We start from the raw sequence: 16,706 nt of genomic DNA on the forward strand, positions 1-16,706 counted from the left end.
AGTTAACTCATATATTGTTGTTGAGTTAAATATTCCAAATTTCTGCACTTAGTTTTACCATCAATTTTCAACCCTTTTCACATCATGGAACATGTAAACTATTAAAATTTTGCAGCACACCAAAAAAACATTATATTTTTTGATGACCTGACAAATAATAGGTATGATTTTGATTCATCCTCACTGGACTGCTATTATTGTGTTGGTTGTTACCATTGTTTTATTTGACAATCTAGGGAAAAAAGTCAGTGCCCCTTATTCTGGGGGCTTGGGGTGGCACCTTCAGAGAGGAGAAGTGAAACAAAGTTCGAGGAAGAGAAGAGAACCAGGCTGCCTCTTTCCAAGAGTGTTGTTATACCACCAGAACCATGGGAGAGAAGCTGTGCACACCCGTGAGTCCCAGGTCTCAATGTGGACTCCTTTTAATTTTACCACTATGGAGGTGTTAGGCATATACTTGAAGTCTATTATAGTTGTTTCAGTCTCTCACAGGAGAAAGAGCTGACAACATGCAAAGCAACTTGGGGGGGGGGGTGGAACCAGTATTCCTGACTAAATAACTGCAGTTATTAAGCATTAATACAGGCAGTCAGGTACTGCATGTTTTAAATTAAAAAATTCTTGTGATATGGTACATGGGTTGAAAATAACTGTTTTAGACCAATATATTAGAAACAAAAGTAGCCAGTTGTCATGTAGTTAAATTATATCAAAAGACTAAAGTAAAATGAGCAATATATTATTAAATAATGTCTTATCATTATACCTATTTTAATATGATTTCCCTAATTAAACGTGTTTAATGAATAGTTTTGTTTAGATTGTGTATAGTCGGCATTGTTTTTCCTTTTCTTCTTTTTCAAATTATATTTTATTGATTATGCTATTACAGTTGTTCTGGTTTTTCCCCCTTTGCCTCTTCTACCCAGCACCACCCATTCCCACAGGCAATCACCCCACCATTGTTCATGTTTGTTTCTGCATATTAGGTATGGCTGCTCTCACTCCCTATCTTAGTAGCATGGACTATTATAGAAAAGTGCACCTGCAAATTGTATCAGGCAGAGCCTTAGGTAACTGCCAGGGCAGGGCTACCCATGTCACTGCTCTGTGGCTCTGTGTGGAGGAGAGCTTGGAGAGGGGACAATGCTGCAGTATGGCCTCTGGAGTTATGCCCAGGAGGAAGATGCTTCCCAGCACTGGCCCTGATGCCAGTCACTTCGATTTCTTCCCATATGCCACTGGTGCCCTTCCAGTTGTTTCCTTGGTGCTGAATCCCAGAGGGATGAAGTCTGTGTAAGTCCTAAGTCTGTTGTGGGTTCTTTAAAAGGAGTCTCCTGAGAATCCTGCAGTTTGTTCCACTGCCCTAACTTCCACTGGTTTTTATAGCCAGAAGTTATGGGGACTTATCTTCCTGGAGCTGTAACACCATGCTGGCTGGTTTGGCATGTGCTGGGAGGTATCCCTCCCAATTATTACCCACCACACATGGATGTGGGACAGCCCATGCCATGTCTCTGCACCTCTCCACCTCTCTGTGCCTCACCAGGCCTTGCCACTCCACCTACCCCTCTGGGTGAAGGTGGCATCCTTAAATCCTCAGTTGTCAGACTTCCATACAGCTCTATTTTTGACAATTGTGGTTGATATTTGTTTCGTAGTCTAGTTGTAGGTTTTGCTGTGGTTGTGCACAGAGGCATGGCATGTCACGTGCATCTCTATCTTGACCAAAAGTCAAAAGTGGATTTTAGAGCAAGAAAAATTTCTAGGGATAAAGAAAATCATTTTATGAACAACGATTAAAATTTTTAAAGAAGAGAAAAAATCAATTTTATAATGTCAGATGGGTTCATTTATCAAGGGTACATACCAATCTTAAATATTTGTAAAATTAACATCAGAGCTTTAAAATCCATAGAGCAAACACTTATTCAACTGCAAGTAGAAATAGCAAATCTATAATTATAGTAGATTTAAATTATTCTCTCTCAATAATTGATAATACAAAGAAAATCAGTAAGAATACATTAAAACTGAAAAACACTATCAATTTAACCTGATCAACATTTACAGAACATTTATTCAATAACAACAGAACATATATTATTTTCAGGGGAATATAAAACATTTCCTAAGATAGATAATATTTTTGGACATATAAAAATTCTCAACAAATTTGAAAAATTTCAAATCATACAAGATATATTTTCTAATCATAATTCAATGAAGTTAAAAACATGTAACAAATATCTCTGGAATACCTCAAATATTCTGGAAATAAATAGCTCAATTTTAATAATCCAATGACCAAGGAAAACTCAGAAAGGAATTAGAATATACTTATGAATGAATGAATAAAAATTCAAATACAATATCAAGATATATGCATGTCACTAAAATAGTACAAAGGGAAATTGATAGCACCAAACACCTATATTAAAAAAGAAGAAAGTTCTTAAATAAATGTTATCATTTTTTGCCTTAGGAAACTAGAAAAAGGAGAAAAATTCAAATCAAAATAAACAGAAGATAGGAAATAATAAAGATCCAAACACAAATCAATGACATAAAGAACACAAAAATAAGAAAAATAAATGCAACCAAAACCTGTTTTTTTTGAAAATTCAAATCAAATGCATAAAACTAAAGCCAGACTAATCACATAAAAAAGACATAAATTGCCAATAGTAAGAATGGGTATCACTATAAAGTCTATAGAATTAAAAGGATAGCAAGAAAATATTAAAAACTCTTTGCCAATAAATTGACATTTTATATGAAATAGAAAAATTCCTTAAAAAACAACTACAATAACTATAAAAGCCCACTGGAAAAAAGTAATCTGAAGAAGTTATTGAAGATAACCTCTTAGATATTAGAAGAACCTTTTAGAAGTTTCAAGATACTGAACTTACTTAAAATCTTCCATCAACAAAAATTCCAAGCCCCTTGGTAAATTCTAATAAATACTTTTTAAAAATACTAATTCCAAACAAACATTACCAAGAAATAAAGAGTAGTGACTACTTTTTAACATGTTCTGTGAGACCAGCATATCTTGATATTAAAACCAGAAAAAGACATTACAAGGAAAGAAAATTACAGATGAATATCTCTCACAAATGTATGTGAAAACAATCTGGATAAATGTTAGCAAATGAAATGAAACAATATATAAAAAAATAATATATTATGATCAAGTAGGATTTATTTTAGGAATATAAGGTTAGTTGAACATTATATTAAAACCCTTAGACAGAAAAGATAATTCAGTCAGCTTGTTATAAAAAAAGCCTTTCACAAAATGTAATGTCAGTTCCCAATACAAAACTCTAAGTATTAGCCCTGCTTGGTGTAGTTCACTGGGTTGTGCTGGTTCCATGGACCAAAAAGTCACTGGTTCAACCAAAAGGGCACATGCCTGGGTTGCAAGCCAGGTCCCCAGTTTGGGGGCATACTAGAGCCAATTGATCAATGTTTCTCCCTTCTCTTTATTCCTCCCTTACCCCTCTCTAAAAGTAAATTAGCTATTCAATTTTTTAAAACTCTCAGCATTCTAGGCATATAAAGGGAATCTAAAAAACCTACAACTAATATCATAATGTTGAAAGACTGAATACTTCCTCTCTAAGATCAAGAGCAAGACAAAAATGTCCACTTTCACCATTTCCACTCAGTGCAGTCAGGGAAGAAAAATAAATCAAAGGCATCCATATTGAAAATAAAGACATATAACAGGCTTTATCTGCAATGACATGACTGTCTGTGTAGGATATATATAAAAAACTATTAAAACTAATAATAGAGTTTATCAAATTTGCAGGAAAAAATTAAGCGAGAAAATTAGAAATTTAAATTGAAAACAAATTCAATTTGTAATAGCATAAAAATCATACAGAATATTTAGGGATAAATTTGATAAAAAAATGTGAAAGTTCTAAATATTTCAAACTTCACAATGTTGCTGAGAAAAATTAAATGAGGCTTAAAATTGAAGAGATATACTGTATTATTGGAGTAGTAGACATTATTGTTAAGATGTCAGTTCTCTCCAAATTAACTCATGAATTCCATAAAATCAAAATTAATATCTCTGTTGACATTTCTGATAAACATTGGCAAATTGATTTTAAGATCTATTTGGAAATGCAAAAGGTATAGAAAGCAAAGCACATTGAAAACAATGAACAAATTGAAATGTGAACACTAACCTATTTCAAGGTATTTTATAAAGCTACCATAACAAAGACAGTACTGTGTTTTAAAAAACTTTACATATAAATTACAGGGTTATAGTATTATTTTATAAATCATAGAGCAAGTCCATGCCTTTTCCGTACTCAGTCTTCCACTGGCCTACCATAGAGAATATATGTTTTATTCCTGATTTGCCTAAATTATAGTCTCTTTGTAATGCTGAGCAAGCTCAAATTCAACTTTTCCCATTTTAAGGCTCTTGCAATCACTGAATAAACAGCCACATTAATTGTCCATTCTTTTGTTGCAGTTCATGGGGAATGGCCATCAAGACCTAATTATCCTTTGTGATAGAGTGCCAGGACTCCCTTGGCTTCAGATTCTTCAACTATTAGTTTTCAGCCTTTCTGGAAAGTTTTTCATCCCTCACATCTGATTTTTTTTTAATCCCCAGAGTCTTTGAGTCTTATATGCTCTTGGTCTTAATTAACTCAACATTATTCCTATTCTCAGATTACTTTCATTTAATATTCCAGCATTTTGAGTTTAAATTTAAGCTACACATTTGCAAACTCATTATTTATAACTAACGTATAAAATATGGATATTTTCATAATATGGAACATCATTGATTGCATGTGAATAGTTCGATGGAAGCAGTTTTTAACTAATGGTTTTTATTTCCTCATACTTTGATTTTTTTTGCCCAATTCTAGTAATTTTACTTCTGCTTTCTTCCTGCCTTATGACAGACAACCTTTGTCATTACCAGTTCCAGGAATTTGTTCCATATAATCTACTTATGCTTCCCTTACTACCTTGATTATCTCTCCAAATCGATGAATACTTCAAGACTGGGGATCCTGCCTCCCAACAGAGATTTATGAGTCAGAAGCAAGCTATCCTCTTTATACTGTTTTGCCACCAGCCAGACACTGAATATCTTTTTTTTGACTCCAACAATTGCTATGGCTAAGTTACATAATATCACAGCATTATGGTTCACAACTGACTTCCATTATTCCCTTGTTGAGCGTAAATTGTTTTTCTATACTAGGTAACATTATAAAGTCCCTTATACATTTATGATCCCCCTGAAAATTATCATTTGCTTTGCCTCTCATTTGCTCTTAAGCTAATCAAACGCAATCATAATCTTTGTACACAGCACTATTGCATGGATGTTGTGGATGGTGCCACATTTCTTTCTTTGTTCTCAATCTTTTGCTCCACATTTCCTGTAATGTAAGTTTTGTTCTAAACCTAGTGTCTGATTTTATTGCTTGCAGCTTAGATTTCATGTTAGTACTTGATATCCTCAGCATGTGATATTTGAGCTTCCCAATGTTCTTCAGCATAGAAAAACATTGTTCTCCAGCTTTTTCCTTTTAAGAGATCCTGTGAGAAAGCAGTTTATATTCATAACTTGCTTTTCTTCTCACCCAACTAAACTTAATACAATATGGTATCTGCTCCATATTTTATATTATTACATTTAATAAGAAATATATAGAAATGTCTCCTCAGGTCAAGTACTCTTAGTTTCTTGAATATATTAGGAATTAATTTATTCAGTGTCTAATCTCATTAAACATAAAGTCCAGAATGAATGATAGACATAAACATGAGTGAATAAAACATTCTATGTAATATATAGAGATGATGGAATGTAGTGGTAGGTTCATTAGTGTTTAATTATTGCTAAAAATAAATGATTGACTGGCTAAATGAGTAAATAAGGTTTATGCATGTATAAATAATGACAATTTATCATAGTCCAGGTGTAACTGATTAAGTTATATCTGTTTGAGATACAAGGATAGGCAAAGAGGAAAACAAGTGGATATGAACAAAATACACTTTGATAGTCTAAAAGATAGACTTTGATGTTCAGTGATGAGGGGTGTGAAAGAATTCAAGTTTATGGATTGAACTACTGGTAAGGTTGGCATTGACTATGACAAGGAACACAGGAGGAAGGACAGATTTGTAATGAAAGCCAGTGAGTTTTAAGATTGGGCATGTGAGATTTGAAGTCTCTCTGAGACATGCAAGAGTGAGCAATGTATAAGATATAAGCAATTAGTAATCATAGAGGAGAAATCTGGACCAGAGATATAGGTTTAGGAGCATGAAGATGGCAATTGAAGACAGAAATCAAAGAGATCAATTACAACAAGAACATGGGTAATGATGAACATCTAAGAAATTTCAACATGGAATGGTTAGAGACAGGAAAAAAGTTTTCCCCAAAACAGAGAAAGAATGCTTATAATATATATGCTGGAGGGAGAGGCCTCATGGTCACAAAAAGAAATTAATAGATACCAAAACAGAGACTAATCCATTTGTCAAATGATGTCAATGTATCAAATAAGATGAGGACTAAAAGGAGATTTTTTGGATTTGTTATATAGAATCAATAATGAATTTGGTGAAAAGAGTTTGTGAAATGATTCTTTTCCTATGAAACATGAATAAATGGCACAGCAGTAACTGAAATAGTGTGGGTAGAATGACAGAACTGAGGGTGAGGATTGAGGCCATTCTTTAAAAGAGATAAGTTAGAGACCATGTACATATGACCCATGGACAGCAGTGTGGGAACTGACTAAGGGAGTGGGGCTGGGATGGGCAGAGCAGGGCAAAAGCAAAAATGGGACAACTATAATAGAATAGCAATTAAAAAATCTTTAAAAAATGGTTTGTATCTTCTCAGTTGTGTCACATTTTTTCCAACAATGATTACAACCATGAAAGCTAGACTAGATGAGAAACAGGAGAAAATAAAATTCAGCTACCCTGTTTCTTTGGGTGCAGTCACTCAGAACTTTATCGTTTGTAAGAATTCATGAAATCCAAAGACCTACAACCAAGATTGCTCTATCCAGCAAAACTTTCATTTAGAATGGAAGGACAGATAAAGTGCTTCTCAGATAAGATCAAATTCAAGGAATTCATCATCACCAAGCCCTTATATGAAATGTTAAAGGGACTTATCTAATAAAAAGAAGTTAAAAAAACATGAACAGTGAAAGGACAGCAAACTCACAGTTATTAACAATCACACCTAAAACAAAAGCAAACTAAAAGGACAGCTATATCAGGAGTGGAAACATAGAAAGGAAGATCTCAAGGAGGGTTAGCAACAGGGGTGTGGGAGGAGGGGAAAGGGGGAGAAGGTACAGAAAACAAGTAGCATAGACGGTAGGTAGAAAATAGATGGGGAGGGCAAGAATAGTATGGGAAATATAGAATCTAAAGAACTTGAGACACGTGGTCATAAACTAAAGGGGGGTAATGGTGGGAATGGGAGGTAGGGTGGAGGGGAATGAATGGGGGAATAGAACAACTGTAATGGCATAATCAATAAAAAAAGAATTCATCATTCTTTCTATTTCCAGAAGCAATTACACTGCAAGCCTACCAAGAAAGGACTACTTCCTGTATTCCCCATCCCACTTAAAAAAACAAAACAAAACAGACCACTGTGCAAATGACTTGTAGCCCTTGTGGAAACATTCTAGAGAAATGGTAGAGAAGACAAGTTCTCTTACTATTCACTGACCACTGCAATTTCCAGGAACAGTTACAGTAAAAGCTTGGTTGAAAGTAGAGTCAAGAGTTTGTGGTTTCAGAAAGCGTCCCTTAAAAATTGAATTTCAGCAAGTTCAACTTGAGTCATTTTAGAAGTTAAAATCAAGGAGGGTAATTTTAAACTTAATTTATCAGAAAAGTGAAGAGAGGAAAACAGCAACATAGAGCAGATGAAAGTCTTTACTGGTTGTGTTGGTTTCAGTCTTCTATCGCCATAACATATATGTACATAGCTCTAATGGCACCTTCTCAGAACAATAAAGGATTTATGAATTCAACAAGTATACTTTTACAAGAAGTAACTGGAGTCATCATGAACATAAGTTTGAATTCTTGACCTTCTAGTTTGAACCAATAAAAGAAGGATGAAGAAGTGTGAGTCTTCTTCTGCTATGGCACTTGAAAGATCAATTTACTTGCATCATAAAAAAATAACAAAACCACACTTTCTTAATTTTCTTTTTTTACTCACTATAGGGTTGCTTTATTGTCTTCTTTATGACTTTTAGTTTACATAAATTCAACTTATATGTAAGTTTTTAGGAACAAATCTCGTTTGTAGACTGATTAAAACCATATCAAGTCAGACACTCAATGTACAGTTCTGACTTGCATAAAATTTTCTTAGTTTCTTTTTTATTGTTATTCTATTACAGTTGTCCCAATTTTCCACATTTGCCCTCCTCTGCCCATCCCACACTCCACTCCCATAATCAATTCCCACGTCAGAATAAATCAACAAACAACAAATGTTGGCAAGGATGTGGAGAAAAGGGAACCCTAATGCACTGTTGGTGGGAGTGCAGACTGGTGCAGCAACTGGGGTATGGGGGACTGATGGGGGGAAAATGGAGACAACTGTACTTGAACAACAATTTAACAAGTTAAAATATATATAAAATTAAGAAAATAAGTTTTAAAAAAGAAAAAGGAAAAAAAAGTATGGAATTTCCTAAAAAAAAAAAACCCTAAAAATGGAACTGCCTTTTGACCCAGCAATTTCACTGCTTGTGATATACCCTAAGAATCTATAATCACCAATTCAAAAGACCCTATGCACCCCTGTGTTCATAGCAGCACTAATTACAATAGCCAAGTGCTAGAAACAGCCTAAGTGCCCATCAGTAAATGAGTGGATTAAAAAAAACTGTGGTACAACTTATACAGTGAAATATTATGGAGCACAAAGAAAGAAAGAACTCCTACCTTTCATGACAGCATGGTTGGAAATAGAGATTATGTTGAGTGAAATAATCCAGTCAGTGAATGACGAATACCATATAAAAATCTCACCTACAAGAGGGTTCTAATGAATAAAATAAACTAATAAACATAATAGAAACACAGGCATGGAAACATGTCACAGACTGATAGTGACCAGAGGGGAGGGGAGAAAGGAATAATGGTGGAAAGAAGAGGAAGTGACTAGTCAAAAAGACATTTTATTTTATTGTTTTGATTTCTAGGTTTTATTCAAAACCTAGAATGTATCAGATACATTTATCAAAATGTATCAGATAAATGAGTTTTAATCCTCATCTTCTCCATTCTGGTTTATCTGGAAGTAATGCAGTTCATAACTCTCTCTGCTGTTAGAACTACACACAACCAATCATGTAGATTATCCTTCTTCAAATAGTTTTGGTGAGATATTTCAAATAGCTTTTGGAAAAAGGCACTTCAGAAGTTACAGTGATCTTACTTTTGCTTCTTTCAATGGTTACACCTCTCCACCAAGGTTCCCAGCTTTCCATTCACTTTGATTCTCTCCTGAAGGAATTACTCAAAATTGGCAGCATCCATGATTCCACCTTCAACAGGGTGGAAGCAGTCAAGGGTGAACTTCAAAACCTGCTTCTTTTTTTTTGCCCCTCTTGGCCTCAAGCTTTTTCATGGAAGCCATGGCAGCCACAGAGAGAGAAAGGGGGTTGCACAAACTGCCTCAAAAAGGCATTTCAAATCAACATGTGTATTTGAGATTCATAGTTAGCTTTATGACACTCTAAATCGTAATTTCAGTATGTGAGAACATTATATTTTAGAATATTTTGTCTGTTTATTTTTATTTTTAATTTAGAAAAGCAGTTCCACAAAATTTTATGTGATTTTTTCTCTTAAGCGATTCCCTTTCCTAAGTTGTCAGATCAAATGTGACTTTCATCTTTAGTAACTTATTACAAAAGCATTTCCTACAGTTCATTTTTTCTATAAATAATAAATCTTAACAGATGTTACTAAAATTAGAATTCTTTTCAGATATTGAAAACTTCACCTGTGGTTGTGAAGATATTGATAAACTTAGCCATCTGAATTAAGTGATTTTTGAAATATATGTCAATTTTTACCTTTTCCTACTAAGAGTAAAAATACTTTTATTTTCTACCCTATAGCAACTACCTTGAAAAATTTACTTTGCTGGGTTTTTTTCTAATATCTATCTTTCCTTTTTTTTCTATCTACTCTGATCAGGCTCCCACTTCCTCTTTTTCCACCCAATTTGTCTTTCGAGTTCATCAGTAACTTCCTTTTTGCTAAATCCAGTGGCCTGTTCTCAATCTTCATCCTACTTGACCTATTTGCATCAATCAGTACTTTTTCTTTCTGGAAATAATTTGTTCATGTGACTTCCCAAACACCATTCTGTCATGGCTTTCTTCCTAACTTGTAGCTCTTTCCGGGTTTCCTTTGCTTGCTCTTTCTTTTCTCCCTGATCTCTTAATGTTGGTGTGCTCCAGGGGCCAATCCCTGAAAAAGTTCCCTCTTTTTCTACCCTTGCATCCTTGGCCCTCTGAACCAATGTCATATAAACACTGATGACCTCCAAATACAGATCTCCAATCTGGGTCTCATCCCTGAATTCCAAATTTCTACTTGATTGTCAAATATCTCAAACTTAATGTTGTCCAAGCTGAAATCTTAATCTACCTCTTTCCCATAAGCTTTTCTATCTGTGGTCTGTTGCATCTCAGGGAATAGCAGCTTTATCTTTCCAGTTTTTAAGCCAAAAATCTTATGGTCATGTTTTGACTCTTTTTCCCCCTCTCAAACCCAAATATAATCAGCAAATTCTGCCTAGTCTTTCCAACTATAACCAGAATCTGAGTATTACTACTCTGTTCCTAGCCAACATCCTCTCCTTACTAAATGTTTCTCCTTTTTCCACTCCTGACCTTCTATAGCAACATTTTCCAGTGAAGATATGTTAGCCATAAATGTCATTTATATTTTATTTTTTAAAGATTTTGTTTCTTTAGCTCTGGATGGTGTGGCTCAGTGGATTGAGTGTGGGCCTGCGAATCAGAGAATCTCGATTCGATTCCCAGTCAGGGCACATGCAGGGTTGCAGGCCAGTTCCCAGCAGGGGACACAGGAGGGGCAACCATACATTGATACGTCTCTCCCTCTCTCCTTCTCTTCCTCTCTAAAAATAAGTAAATTAAATCTTTTAAAAAATATTTTGTTTATTCATATTTTTAAAATTTACTTGTAGACAGAGGGAAAGGGAGGGAGAAAGAGGTTCATTTATATTTTAGAAGCCACATTTAAAAAGTAAAAAGACACTATGAAAATTATTATTTTTTAAATTTTATTTAGTTATTTTTCAAGTACTTTTTTGTCTATTTCTCCCATCCCAGCCCCCCCCGCCCCATGCTCCCCACCTCCCTCCCATTTCCTCGCCCGCTAGTCCTCATCCCTGTGTCCTTCATATTTGTTCCTCAAAACCCTCCCCTTTTTCCCCCTTAAATTCCCTTCCCTCTCCCCTCTGGTCACTGTCCACTTGTTCTCTATTTCAGTGTCTTTGTTTTTATTATGCTTGCTTGTTTGTTTTGTTGTTTAGCTTCCTGTTAAAGGTGAGATCATATGGTATTGAAAATTGTTTTGTGCTTTTATTTAACCCACTATAGTTGATATAGTATCATTTTACTGTGTAACAAATATAAAATTATTAATGAGATTTTTACATCCATTTTTGGTACATTTTAATTTTTGACAATTAGTATATACTTTATACTCATAGGACATCTATCTTTGAACTAGCCATACTTCGAGTGCTCAACAGCTACATGTAGCTAGTGGCTACCATACTGGGCAGTATAGTTCTAGAGTATATTCCTTAAAATTTTTTTAAAGAAATCAGATCTGTTCAAAATGCTGTGATTTTCAAAATGTACTTGAATAATACCAAAAGCCTGCCAATGGCTTACAAGGCTGTTTTGGATCCAGTCACCCAGTTACCTTTGCGATGCCATCTTCTACTACTTGCCCCGTCTTCAGCCATATAGGCATCCTCACTATTTTGTGAATAAGCCAGACATATTCACCTTGGTCTTTATCTCTTCTCTTCACTTGGGAAGATCTTCCCCTGGGTGTGCTAATGCCTCACTAGCTCACCAATTTCAAGCCTTTAGTGCATCTCACCTTCTCATTGAACTCTATGCTGAGAACTGCATTAAAATTGCAAGTCTTTTCACCAATGATCCCAAGCTTCTTTACTGGTATATCTTATGACCAACTAATAATTTAGTAAACACATAAGTCCTGTGAAACAAAGATTTTTTTAATGTTATGCACACTGTTGTAATCCTAGAGTTGCAAAAATGTCTGGCACATAATAAAAGCTCATCTGGTAGTTGAATGAATGAATGATTAAATGACTTGATTGAATGGATGAGAGAGCTTGGCTTTCTGGTAACTCAGGTTCTAAACCAATACTTCTTGATCTTTGGGTTTAAAAAGCCATTTGTTTAAACTTGACATTTTTAAGTCATTTTGAAGTTGTTACTTTCAAATAATTTTGGTGTCCTGATCACTTCACATGGTTTTTACACCAGTCACACACTGCTGATTTATTGTCTCATCTGAAGATTTCCCCATTCATAGACTTAACTATGAACCAGTGATTTATTTCAGCTGTGAGTAGGAAGTGTCCTTTTGGTAAACCTTGTTTTTTCTCAGGGTTATACCTTAACAAGTAACTTAATTTATTTAGTTGCAGAAGTAGGAGAGTAAAAAGCTAGTAAAATTTCAATGTTGTTTAAAGACAGAAAACAACTTCAACTTCTGGGGAAATGCAGTTCTAGAAACACAGTCCAGTTTTAGCTAAGTCAGCAAAAAAGAGACCTCCCTCTGAGGTTATAGAAAAATAATATTGGTTTATCTACAATGAGACATGTCCCAGATGCCATAGTAAGTTACATGAAAAGAAATAGATGAATAGAGAAAATCACAGTAGTATGAAGAAACTGGGAGGGAAAATAGCTAGAAAAGTTTGAGTTTCTGGAAATTTGTTTATTTGTTTATTATTGCTATTTTAAATTCTGCATAGATCTGAATGCTTTGATCATGATTTACTGTTTTATTCTTGATCTTTGGTTTTTCTGAGTGATGTTTAAAGTTAAACCATTTGAACTGAATATGAAAAAACCACATTCTTTTACATCTGAAATATGTGATCATCTTTTACCCTGAGGGTTAACTCTTTTTTTCTTATTCTTTATACATTTTTACTCTGTCACTGTGTTAATTTTAGTTAAAAATCTAAGGACCCTTAAGGAAAAGATACGCACTTGGGATGCAATTGTATGTCCACAAGGCTGGAACTGAATCCACAGTAAATGCTTCTTTTGATCTGAACAAGAAAAAACTTGGAGAGATGGCCAGGCAAACAGTATGGCCTATAATGGATTTCCATTCATATTCAGCTCCCGAATGAAGTGGTTAGATTTTTTTTCTTTGTGATATAAGTTTCATTTAATTTATTGAGTTACTATATATCAGGTATACTTTGAGGGTATGATACATCATTCAACAACACAAAGATCTTTGCATTTATAGAGCTTACATCCCAAGGGAAGAAGCAGGGAATAAAAATAATCATAATAAATATGTAAATTATGTAATATATTAGAAGTTACTAAATTTTGTGCAAAGACATGTATTTGTAAATTAAGTGGTATTGTGAGTGTTCTGCGTGGGTAGGCTGCAAGAAAGATAATCTTTTCTCATTGAGATGATGTCATGTGAGCAAAGATGTGAAGTACATGAGGGAGTTAGTCAAGGGAGCCAGGGGCATAAACTTCTCACAGAAGAAACAGCTACAACACAGACATTAAGGTAGGCATATGTGTGGAATACCTGGAACAGAAAAGAGGCAGCCAGCCCTGGCTGCTCTGGCTTAGTGGATAGACTGATGGCCTATGAACTGGAAGGTTATAGATTCAATTCCCCATCAGGGCACATGCTTTGGTTGTGGGCCAGGTCCCTAGTTGGGGGTGTGTAGAAGGCAGGGAATCAATGTTGCTCTCACACTTGTTTCTCTCTTTCTCTTCCCCTTCCTCTCACTCTAAAAATAAATAGATATTTTTAAAAAATAGGCAGCCAGTCAGTGTGCTTAAAATGAGGGAGTGAATATCATTTCAGTTTTGTAGATAATTGTAAAGACTGGGTTTTACTCCAAGTAAAATAGGGAGATATTGCAGAATTGTGAACAGAAGTATGACATGATCTAACTTAAGTTTTAAAAAGTCATTTTTTTGCTCTGATAGGCTAGTCAGTGGCAAATATAAAAGCACAGTGTTGTTACAAGACTGTTGCAATAACTGTAACAAGAGAATAATGTGCTCAAAGACCATAGCATTGGAAATAGTGAGAGTGAGAAAATGAGGAGACATCCATTACAGCACTCTGTATTTTGTAAAAAGACTTTTTGAATTATTATCTGGGGACCTCTTCATATTGCATTTGCTTGAAAAAACACGATGTAAGTGAACGCTGGCTGTGGGCAAATGGAGATGCATTAAGCAATTGGTAAGCCTTAAAACATTTATTTGTTATTAAATATATTAAACATGGTAAGGATTCTGACTCTATAATCAGCTACTTCCACAGTTCCCTCCATACCTTGTCCCAAAAAGGCCCTCAACAAATAAATGCCAGACAGAACCTTCAGACAAATATATGGACTTTAGTGAGGGTTTGGCATCAGATACCAATATTTACTTCTATATGGTAAGTTGGACTATACCATGTGTGAGCCATGGGTATTCTTTTAATCCTAGACTGCATGAAAGTCTAAGTAGTTTGATCCTTGCCTCTTTCTACTTGTACTTTGCTGATTGTTTGTTTGTTTGTTGTTACTTTGGACTGTCATTGACGGGGAGTCTTAGGAAATGTACTCAAGCTACACTTACCCCACTCGAAATGGTGGCCCGAAATGGAATAAAATAAGTGAGAAATAGAAAATGTTTGTTCCTCTTGTTTTTTTCTTTTTTATTGTTGCTCAAGTACAGTTTTCTCCATTTTCGCCCCACCACACCCCTTGCCCCACCCACCCCCACCTCCCGCCCTCAAACCTACCCCCTTTGGCTTTGGTCATGTGTCCTTTATACATGTTCCTCGATGGCCCTTCCCATGTTATCCCCTATTATCCCTCTCCCCACTCATCTCTGGTTACTGTCAGTTTGTTCTTTATTTCAATGTCTCTGGTTATATTTTGCTTGCTTGGTTTTGTTGTTGTTGTTGATTATGTTCCACTAAAATTCTAGAACTTCTTTATGTTTCTTAGCTTGAGGAACTGATTGTATCCTTAGACTGCATTTTTGCTCTTGAAATGCTTAAAATGTTCTCCAATTTCAAGGGGGAGAAAGAAACAAGAAAGATATTGTGTTCCCTGCAGGGGGGCCACTAGCTACCCTTTATGGAACACCTACTAGAGACAGGCACTGTCTTGGTCCTGTGGCAATCTGTGCTAGGTATTATATGAGGTATAGATGACATAAAAAGAGCAGCAAGGTGTTTTATGATATTTCCTAGATTATAAAACAGCATACATTTAGAGAAACTTCTCCTGTCCCCATTGTGTTTATGTCCAATTTGGGGTAAAAATACACAATAACTTGAGGGTAATACTATGTCAATAATTATGTTTTCAACCTTAAAAATGTAAGAAAAAGTACAACAAACTTTCTGACTACAAAATCTAACACTTATGGTATTTTCTTAAGAGAAAACATTGTCAGCTTAACATACTATATATTGCATGTAGTTCACTTAAAAATTGAGAGAGAAGTCAAAGAGCTTTCAATGGCTTAAAGTTGGTGTGTTAGTTTGCTTGGGCTACTGGAATACCACAGACTAGGTACCGTGAGCAACAGTTCTGGAGACTAGAAGTCCCAGACCAAGGTGTCAGTTGGATTGATTTCTACTAATGCCTCTCTCCCTGGCTTGTAAATGGACATCTTTTCTCTTTGTGTCTTCACATGGTCTTCCCTCTGCATATGCCTACCTGTATTAAATTTGTTTTCTTACAACAGCACCAGTCGTATTGAATTAACATTGTTCAACTTAATCACATTTGTGAACACTCCATGTCCTAATATAGTTACATTCTGAGATACTGGGGCTTAGCTCTATAACATATGAATATTGGGGGTCATAATTCAGGCAGTAAGAGCTGGTGAATTCTCAGTTGGCACTAAAGAATGCATAGGCACAGAAATACAAATATAATTTGAAAACAGGAAGGATAAAAATTTGAAATTAAGAAACTGTACACCAAGTACTACAAAGTTCCCCGAAAAGGAAGTGCTGAAAACATTTTAATTACCATACAACCAGAAATTCATGATTCACCATTCTATTTTTCTTTTCCTCATTTTGAATATTTGATTTCCTATGTTTATATGTGACTTAAAATATGAGTGTACGAATTCTTTCTAGATATTTCATTTATAAGTATTTATGTGCATCATGGGCACTCAAGCACAAAATACGTATTTTACTAAGGTGATGGTTGCAAAGAGTGGATGGGTGGACACCTGTTTCAGCCTTAACATAGACTGATATTGTTAGTGTGTGATGGGTGGTCAATGAAATGTCAGTTATACTCTCCCTCTATATAACCTTTGACCAGC

General features: G+C 35.1%; 1 protein-coding gene across 3 annotated transcripts in view; it reads left to right on the plus strand.

Annotated features, from left to right (window-relative positions):
• The first annotated feature begins 346 nt into the window (after positions 1 to 346).
• The window catches only part of LOC119065736 (C-type lectin domain family 2 member A-like), a 38,259-nt gene continuing 21,899 nt past the window's right edge, over positions 347 to 16,706 (plus strand). For 2 of the 3 annotated variants that reach the window (XM_053662010.1, XM_037167879.2), the window contains exon 1: positions 351 to 403. The gene's annotated coding sequence lies outside the window, so the exon portion shown is untranslated. Of the gene's footprint in view, positions 404 to 16,706 lie in introns of all 3 variants that reach the window. The other variant, XM_053662011.1, reaches the window with a different exon arrangement.

The sequence above is a fragment of the Artibeus jamaicensis genome, unplaced genomic scaffold, assembly GCF_021234435.1.
Source record: "Artibeus jamaicensis isolate MK-2021 breed Jamaican fruit bat unplaced genomic scaffold, CSHL_Jam_final contig_233, whole genome shotgun sequence".
NCBI classification, from domain to species: Eukaryota; Metazoa; Chordata; class Mammalia; order Chiroptera; family Phyllostomidae; genus Artibeus; species Artibeus jamaicensis.